The sequence below is a fragment of the Otolemur garnettii genome, unplaced genomic scaffold (assembly GCF_000181295.1).
Source record: "Otolemur garnettii isolate 467f Iridium unplaced genomic scaffold, OtoGar3 scaffold00014, whole genome shotgun sequence".
In the NCBI taxonomy this organism is placed as follows: Eukaryota; Metazoa; Chordata; class Mammalia; order Primates; family Galagidae; genus Otolemur; species Otolemur garnettii.
In genome coordinates this window covers 1,225,419-1,234,946 of record NW_003852409.1, presented here as the reverse complement: position 1 = coordinate 1,234,946, position 9,528 = coordinate 1,225,419, and positions in this window count along the sequence as shown.

Genomic DNA, 9,528 nt, shown 5'->3' with positions numbered 1-9,528 from the left:
CCTGCCAAACAACAATGACAACTACAACCAAAAAATGGCCAGGCATTGTGGCAGGCACCTGTGGTCCCAGCTACTTGGGAGGCTAAGGCAAGAGACTGGCTTAAACCCAGGAGTTGGAGGTTGCTGTGAGCTGTGATGCCACAGCACTCTACTCAGGGTGACAGCTTGAGGCTCCATCTCAAAAAAAAAAAAAAAGATGGCGACTGAAATGTGCAGAAAATATCACTTCGCTGAAAATGCAAACTGGCTAAGCACAATGGCTCACACCTGTAATCCTAGCGCATTCAGAGGCCGAGGTAGGAGAAACAATTGAGGCCAGGAGTTTAAGACCAATATGGGAAACATAACAAGACTTGGTTTCTATAAAAATAAAACAAAATAATTACCAGGCATGCACCTAGTTTTAGCTTATGTGGGAGGCTGAGACTGGAAGACTGCTTGAGCCCAAGAGTTCAAGGCTGCAGTAAGCTATGACCACACCACTGCACTCCAACCTTGGTGATAGCAGACTTCTGTCTTTCAAAAAAAAATTAAAAATAAAAACATGACTAAGGTGGGTGGATTGCGTGAGCTCATGAGTTCAAGATCAGATGGAGCAAGGATGAGACCTCATCTCTAACAACAGCCAGGCATTGTGGCAGGCCCCTGTAGTCCCAGTTACTAGGGAGTCTGAAGCAAGAGAATCGCCTAAGCCCAGGAGTTGGAGGTTGCTGTGACCTGTGATGCCATGGCACTCTACCAAGGGCGTTAAAATAAGACTCTGTCTCTCTAAAAAAAAAAAAAAAGTTTGAGGTTGCTGTTTGCTGTGATGCCACAGCACTCTACTGAGGGTAACAAAATGAGACTGTGTCAAAAAAAAAAATGTGAACTACATATAAAAGCCACAAGCTTGGGCATCTCAAATTGAAAGCAAATAGGCCTTGTGTCAGTCATCTAGCACATGCCAGGCAGATAATATTCACAGTAGGTAAAGCCCAGTTCTAGAATCAAAGTGTATGGGTTAGCTTCTCAGCTCTACCAAAATCATAAGCAAATCCTAAGCCTCACATTACTCAGTTTATGCAGTTATCCAACAAATTGAGTGTCTCCTGTGTGCCAATCACCACTCTAGTCACTGAGGATAATGCAGTGAAGAAAAGAGACAACAATCTCTGCCTTCATGGAGCTGACATTCTATTGTGGTGAGAGCAAATTAAACAAATAAGAAAAAGATATAGTCGGTTTGGTAGAAAGAAGTACTGGGCAGAAAACTAAAGCTAGAAAGAAATATGAGGACTGGAGGAGCTATATACAAAAATGGTGTTGGCCTAGGATATAAAATCAATATCCACAAGTCAGTAGCCTTTGTATATGCCATTAACAGCAAAGATGAGAAGCTAATCAAGGACTTGATTCCCCTCACAGTAACTTCAAAAAAAATGAAATACCTAGGAACATACCTAACAAAAGAGGTGAAGGACCTCTACAAAGAAAATTACAAAACCCTAAGAAAAGAAATAGCAAAAGATATTAACAAATGGAAGAACACACCATGTTCATGGCTGGGAAGAATCAACATTGTTAAAATGTCTATACCACCTAAAGCAATTTACAGATTCAATGAAATCCCTATTAAAATACCAACCTCATACTCTCAAGATTTGGGAAAAATAATTCTTCATTTTGTATGGAACCAGAAGAAACCTGGGATAGCCAAGGCAATTCTTAGTAATAAAAACAAAGCCAGGGGTATCACCCTATCAGACTTTTGGCTATACTACAAGGCCACAGTGATCAAAACAGCATGGTATTGGCACAAAAATAGGGTCACTGACATTTGGAACCGAATAGAAAACTATGAGATGAAACTAACATCAGCCACCTGATCTTTAATAAACCAAACAATAATGTACACTAGGGAAAAGAATTCCTATTCAATAAATGGTATTGGGAGAACTGGCTAACCACATGTAAAAAACTGAAACTGGACCAGCACCTCTCACAACTTACAAAAATTGATTCAAGATGAATAAAAGATTTAAATCTAAGACATGAAACAAAAATCCTTCAAGAAAGTGTGAGAAAAACACTTGAAGATATCGGCCTGGGGAAAGATTTTATGAAGAAGACTTCTGTGGCAATTGCAACAACAACAACAAAATAAAGAAATGGGACTTAAACTAAAACGCTTCTATACAGCTAAGGAAACAACAAACAAAGCAAACAGACAACCTTCAGAATGGGAAAAGATATTTGCATATTATGAATTGGACAAAAGCTTGATAACTAGGATCTATTGGGAACTCAAATTGATCAATAAAAAAAGACCCAACAATCCCATATTTCACTGGCAAGAGAGATGAATAGAACCTTCTCTAAAGAAGACAGACAAATGGCTAACAAACATATAAAAAAATACTCATCATCCTTAGTCATCAGAGAAATGCAAATCAAAACTACCTTACCTAATCCCAGTGAGAATGGCCCACATCACAAAGTCTCAAAGCTGCAGATGCTGGTGTGGATGTGGAAAGAAGGGAACACTTTTACACTGCTGGTGGGACTGCAAATTAATACAACATTTTTGGAAGGAAGTATGGAGAAACCTCAAAGAACTCAAACTAGACCTTCCCATTTGATCCTGCAATCCCATTACTAGGCATCTACCCAGAAGAGAAAAAATCATTTTATCATAAGAACATTTGCACTAGACTTATTGCAGCTCAATTTACAATCACTAAAATGTGGAAAGAGCCTAAATGCCCACCAACTCAGGAATGGATTAACAAGCTGTGATATATGTATACCATGGAATACTATATAGCCACTAAAAGATGGAGACTTTACATCTTTTTAGCATCACAAGAATGGAGAAGCAAGAATCCCATGTACTCTATTCTAATATGAAGCCAGTAGATGAGCTAATACAAGGGGGGTGGGCAGGGGAATGAGCAAGTGGGGAGAGGGGAGGATGGAGGAGGATGAGGAGGTCACAGTGTATGGCACACCTCTTGGGGGTGGGACACAATTATAAGAGGGACTTTATCTAATGAATGCAATCAGTATAACCTAATTCTTTGTACCCTCAATGAATCCCAAACAATAAAAAAGAAAAAGAATGTTGGGGAAAAAAACCAAAAATGGTGTCAGGACAGGCCTTTCTGAGAGAGAGGAACACTGGAGTCCAGACCTGACAGAGAAGCAGATCCAGACCACGTGGATGCGGTGGGGAAAGCTTTCCAGGAGTAGAGGGAAGAGTCAGGGGCAAGAGTGGGATTGCCCTGAGGAAAAGCAAGAAGGCTGGGGTTACTGAGTATAGTGAGGGAGGCTGAGAGAGGAGGTTAGGTGAGCGAAGAACCTGGCCCCTCCTGAGGCTTTGTAGCCACCTAAGGGCTTTGATTTCCACTGTGAGTCACACGGGAAGCTGCTGGAAGGTTCTGAACCTGCATTTTAACAAGAGCATTTGGACTTCCATGAGGAGAATAGACTTGAAAGGGGCAAGGGCGGAAAGAGGTTCTTGCAATCATGCATGTGAGAAAGGACAGTGGTTTGAAGCAGGATGAGAGCAGTTCAGGAATGAGAAGTGGATATAGTCTGAAGGTGCAGGGGCAGGATCTGCTGACCAGATCGGATGTGGGGTGTGAGAAGAGGTGAGTCAAAGACCACTCCAAGGCTTTGGGCCTCAGCAACTTGAAGGCTGGACTTGCCATTACCTGGGATGAGGAAGACTGAGGGGTGTGAGTTTATTGAGAACAGGGAAGAACAGGTTCCATTGAGAAGAGGACTATTAAGAGCCAGGATCTGTACATTTTAAACTTGATATGCCTGTTAAACATCCAAACCAAGATGCTGAGTAGACAGTTGGACATTTGGTTAGGAATTTGGGGACAAGGTTGGGCTCTAATAACATTCACCTGTAAAATTGGGACAATAATAATACTCACGTGATAGTACTCATTATTAGGAGGGTTAAACAAGGCAATGCACATAAAGCTCTCAACGCAGGCAGGGCCTAGCACAAAACATGCCCACAATACACCTCAGCTGTTATTAAAATTTAAACTCTCAGTGAGTGTTTCTGTCTCTAGTATAAAATTATGAATGTGGTTGCTTTTGAGATTAATAAGTTATTTCTGGTGTCAGTTCCCAGGAATGATTTGCAAAAGAAAAAAAAGTTTTGAGTGACAGCAATGCCTTTGGAATTGCTTTCTGGACCCCAGAGTTTAAAATTTTGAAGGGTTTTATACGTAGGTTATGCCTTTTTTTCTTAAACCATCAGTATGTTACTTCATTGGCTCAGAATTTAGTTCAAGTTCTAGAGAGAGTTCGACATGGAGAATGAGGTACTTTTATCATGAGAAATTAGATACCAGTAATCCCCCATGGGGAACACATTTCCAGCCTGTTCATGTGGCCTTTGTGACACCCAGCTTAAATAGAATGAGGCCTGGGAACTCACTACCCCTTCTTGCCTTCAATAGCTGTAGATGTTATCACTGGCCACAAGTTTATCTGTCTCCTTTTAAAACTGTCTTCTCAGAGGAACTTCCCTTAAAGAAGCACAACCTTGGCTTGGCGCCTATAGCTCAACCGGCTAAGGCGCCAGCCACGTACACCTAAGGTGGCGGGTTCGAATCCCCAGCCCGGACCCGCCAAACAATAATGATGGCTGCAACCAAAAAATAGCCGGGTGTTGTGGCGGGCGCCTGTGGTCCCAGCTACTTGGGAGGCGGAGGCAGGAGACTCGCTTGAGCCCAGGAGTTGGAGGTTGCTGTGAGCTGTAATGCCATGGCACTCTGCCCAGGGGGACAGCTTGAGGCTCTGTTTCAAAAAAAAAAAAAAAAAAAAAAAAAGAAGCACAACCTTGTTATCTCCTACTTATTTAATCTGTGATCTTTAGCTGTTTTGGGTTGGGAAAGTGGGAGTGAGAGCTGGTGTGGTTTCATTACGCATTTCTAGATCTTTGAAGATCTGATGAGCTTCCTAACATCAAAACCTAAACAAAGAAGTTTCTCAGTATTTTTATGTCTTTTTGAATTTTGACCATAAATCCTTGACCCTGTAATTCTCTTCAATATTGATGACAGGCAATTGCTCCATAATTGTCCATTAATAATCCTTCTAATTTCTATCAGTATCCCAAGGAAAGAGGTGCTGAAGCAATTCAAATAGTCCAGAATTTTTTTTTGTAACAAACAGATGACTAGGGGCTCTTACAATGACAGCTCGTTTGATAAATTTGGCAATAACAGCGCAACCACACAGACAGAGGTAGTGCGCACGAGTGAGGGGGAGAGAGAGAAGGGACAGTAAGAGGGCTCTTTCCCTGAGTCTTTGTTATCTTTCCTCTCTAAACAGGGACACATAAACGGAACTGATTGCTGCTAATGAGGAGGTCATTGTTCAATTGAACTTCATGAAACATCAATTTCATTCCTCTCCCTGATTCTTACGTAAGTGTGTAGTAATTGTACATTCACTGCTACTGTGCTTCAAGTGCTGGCTCTCTGAAAAAATAACTCTTCTCCCTTCTCCCGGGAATCAGGAGGGAAGGACACCTCAAGAACTGACAGCTCAGGGTCCCACAGCCCAGCAGGACAGTGAGGGGCTGGGGGTTCCCTCACGTCTATGGTTCCCTACACAAACCCCACCCCTGCCTCTCCCTGGCTATGTGCCCCCAGACTCTAGGCAGAGGAGAGCTAAATGATCCAAGAACTAACTCAAGTTATGCAGTGGTAAGAACTTACTGAATTGGTACCCTGTATCTGGCTTTCTATTTTAAAAGAAATATTTGTTGTTTTCTATTAACTTCTAAGTACATTTTAGCTTTCCATTTTTCCAGCCAGGCTAAAAGGGAAAAGGGATGACTTCTGTTCATATTCAGTCGTGGTAGTGAGAGAAGAAAGGTCATTTATAAGGTGCTTACATGTACAAATTATACCCCAACGTCTTTGGCTTTGAAATTCAGATCTCCAAAAATACAGAGGGTTTTTTCTTTCTAGTCCAAGGGCAATATGACTATAAAGTTTATTACCCATGAATACTTTTCAGAGTGAAATAAGGTGATATAAGTAATGCCGCCAGTACAAGAAGCTCAGACTGAACCATCCAGGCAAATCAGATATCACCTTCATCACCAAATAAGTCCCTAGTCTACACAGATTTCTCTATCACTTGAGAAACTGATCCCAAAAGAAGGTTCTATGGCTAACACAGAAAATAAATGCCCTCTTCTATTGTGATACATAGGCCCTAGTGTTTTATGTATATAAGAGCAGGTTTATTTTCTTCCCCCTTCTCCTATCTATCTATCTCGTCATTTTAATTGCAGAGACTTTTTGCAGATTCTGTCTACCTAGCCTTGCCACAATCTTAGTCCATATATCTTTGCTGCAGAAAGTTTATCCAGGGATCCAAAGCTTATACAATCCACTCCTGAATTTAGTTAGTGAGCAGAATATTTTAAATTCCACTGACAATAGGATTTACAATTAATTCTTCCCCTAAAAACCAAGATAGAGGTCCTAAGGCAATTTCTAAAGTCCTATCAGATACGCAGCCCTTCTCACTATGAGCATGGGGCTCCTCTAGGGCACAGAATATGCACAATCTAGTTCTATATTCTCAGTGGCCAGTGCCCCAACAAGGGCTGGTGTAGAGTGAGTTCTAGTGTGTGCCATTAAATGACCAGGCTGCTTCCTCTTCTCCATCAGCTCTAGGTTCCTGAGTGCCCATGATTTTCCTCCCCTCTTCCCTGTAGTAAGAAGGAATCCTGCCCATGATTCCCTGTCAGCTGGTTGGACTGGGTTTCTCCTGCCAACCCTCAGGAACTCACTAGCATTCTGCTTCTCCCCAGTACTATGCTAACCCAAACAGAACCTCCCACAGGCTCCAGGTCCCAGGTTTGGGCACAGGCTGAGTCTGCTGCTTCCATTCAGTTCAGGACCATTCAACAAAGTCCATTACCTTTCCAGCCCCAGCTGAGTGATGGAGACACAGAATGAGAGTCACACTGGGTGTGATGGCATGCCCTTGTAGTCCCAGCTACTCAGGAGGCTGAGGCACAGGATTGATTGAAGCCAGGAGTCCAAGGCCAGGCTGGACAATAGCAAGAACCCCGTCTCCAAATTTAAAAAAGTCATAGAATCATGTGCAACCTTAGAATGTTATACATGCACCAAGGCATGGTGCTTAATAGCAGCAACTCTGCAGCCAAACTGCCTAGGTTTGGGTTCTAGCTCTACGACTTAAAACCTGACTATCTTTTAGTGAGTATTTAACCTCTTTATACCTGAGTTTTCCATTTGTAAAATGGAAATGACAGAGCCTGTCACAGCAGGTTGATATGATAATTATATTCAATCATTTAGAACCATGCTTGGCATAGACTAAGTGCTCAATAATGTTAACTATTACAATTTTTGTGTTTTAGCTTGTCCTTCTGAAGGCCTCCCCTTTCCAGTCCTTTTCCCTGGTTCTGGCTGTTTCCCTCACTTCTCAGCAGGGTTTTATCTTTGCTTCTGGTTCACCTCAATGCTGAGGGCCAAAAAGGAGGTACATCTCTATACTAATATTTAGCTGGTGCCTTGCCCACTAAGATTTAAGTCCCAAACCTTTAAGAGGTTATGTGATTCTTTACCTTCCCTGAACCCAAATGAATCATTACATAACTATTTTTCTAAGAAAGTGAAAAAACTTAGTCAACACAGCAGAAGAATCAGAATTGAAAGCAGTTACCCTGAGCCCGAAGCCTGTGCATACCATGTGACTGTCTCTTTCCGGTTCTCTCAGTAACAAAGGTGGGAGTTTCCACTTGCCTTTCAGAAATTCTGATACTAGTGAGCAGTGAACAAAAAGAATCTCCATAGGATTTTTAACAATCATAATGTTATTTTCTTCTTTATTCACCCTAAGTTCTCTACCAGGTACTAGATCTTAACTAGTAATGACAGATTCTGACATATTTATTCAACTAGGCAAATACGTACTTTTCCTTGTCCTTCTTAAGAAATCTTTAATACCAAAGTCATTACCACCCAGTTAAGAAAGGTAAAATTCAAAACAAACTGGATTTTTTTCATTGGGTTAAGACAATTCTGAATTTCTATAACTTGATAGTTCATAGCCTCAAACACCAAATAATTTTAATTTGCACACTTAGCAGTTCTATTCAAAAACACTGCCTTCACGTCATCCCTGCCCCAAACAAGTTCCAACTGGTACTCTTTGCATCATCTCTAACACATCAATTTTATAAGATTTCAGTGCAAAGCAAATAGTCAAAACTACTGGCCAATAAATATAAACTTTCCCCCCAAATAGGCATTCTATTAAGTGAAAATTATCACTGCTCTGCCACCCACCTCCCCCACCCCAATGCTGGGAAATACTTCTTTCTGATGGACTTAAGTCTTTGAAACACAAAAGTGAGGTATTGTGCCCTAGAGGTCTCTTCTGCCAGGATAACTTACACAAATCTCTGTCCTACCTTAGTTTTCTTTTTGCTGAAAACGTCTACTGACTTGGAACCAATGGTTCAGTTGCCACATGCTCCTAATACACTCTTACCTGCGTCCTTCCAGTGGTACCCACATAGTCTTCACACTGATCACAGACTCCCAGAGCATCAATCCTGGAAGGGACTTTAGGAGACCAGCCGAACCAAGCCCTCATTTTACAAATGTGAACTTTGGAGCCTACAAAGAGGTAGACGCTTGGCCAAGGTCACACAGCTCATTGATGCAAGAGCTGGGACTGGAATGCTAAACTGGAGATTCATCTTCCTATGGTGTCATTGTTCTTCCAACCGGTTCTTTTGCTCTCTGCCCTAGTTGGCTGTCCTGCACTTAACACACTGTCCACACCCTCCTGGGATTTGCCAGCAGCCTGTGAGGCTCACCCTGAGTGAACTAACCCAGCTCAGCCAGCCTCGGGCTCTTTACCTGCAAGGAACAAGGATCACGTGGTTCTCCCAGAAACATAAACAGTGTGCAGGGATGTTCAGGTATATCCATCACTGCATGTTTGCTGAATATGTCATGCTGAGGAGCAAGTAGAACCTACAAGTGATTTATAATGCCTGTGACTTTTAAATTCTTTTTTTCTTATAATTTCAGGTCATCCTAAAGCAAAAGCTTTGGTACTGCGCCCCCAAATCAATTTATTTAACAACAAACATTTATTTAGGAGACACTGAACACTTCTCATTTGCTAGGCACTATGCTAGCATCAGAGAGACAAGAATGAGAAGACATGATTTCTATCCTTTTTCAGTGGAGGAGGCAGACACATAGGCAATAGCAAGATATTATGCTAAGTGCTTTGTATTTGAACAAGAATAGACATGGGCCTCATAGACACACACAAGCAGCAGCTAGCTAAGCCAGCACAGGAGGGCTAGTGAAGACTTTTCAAAAGTGATCTTTTTAGGTAGAATAGTTTAAGATTTACAGAAATGGCTCGGCGCCTATAGCTCAACCGGCTAAGGCGCCAGCCACGTACACCTAAGGTGGCGGGTTCGAATCCCCAGCCCGGACCCGCCAAACAACA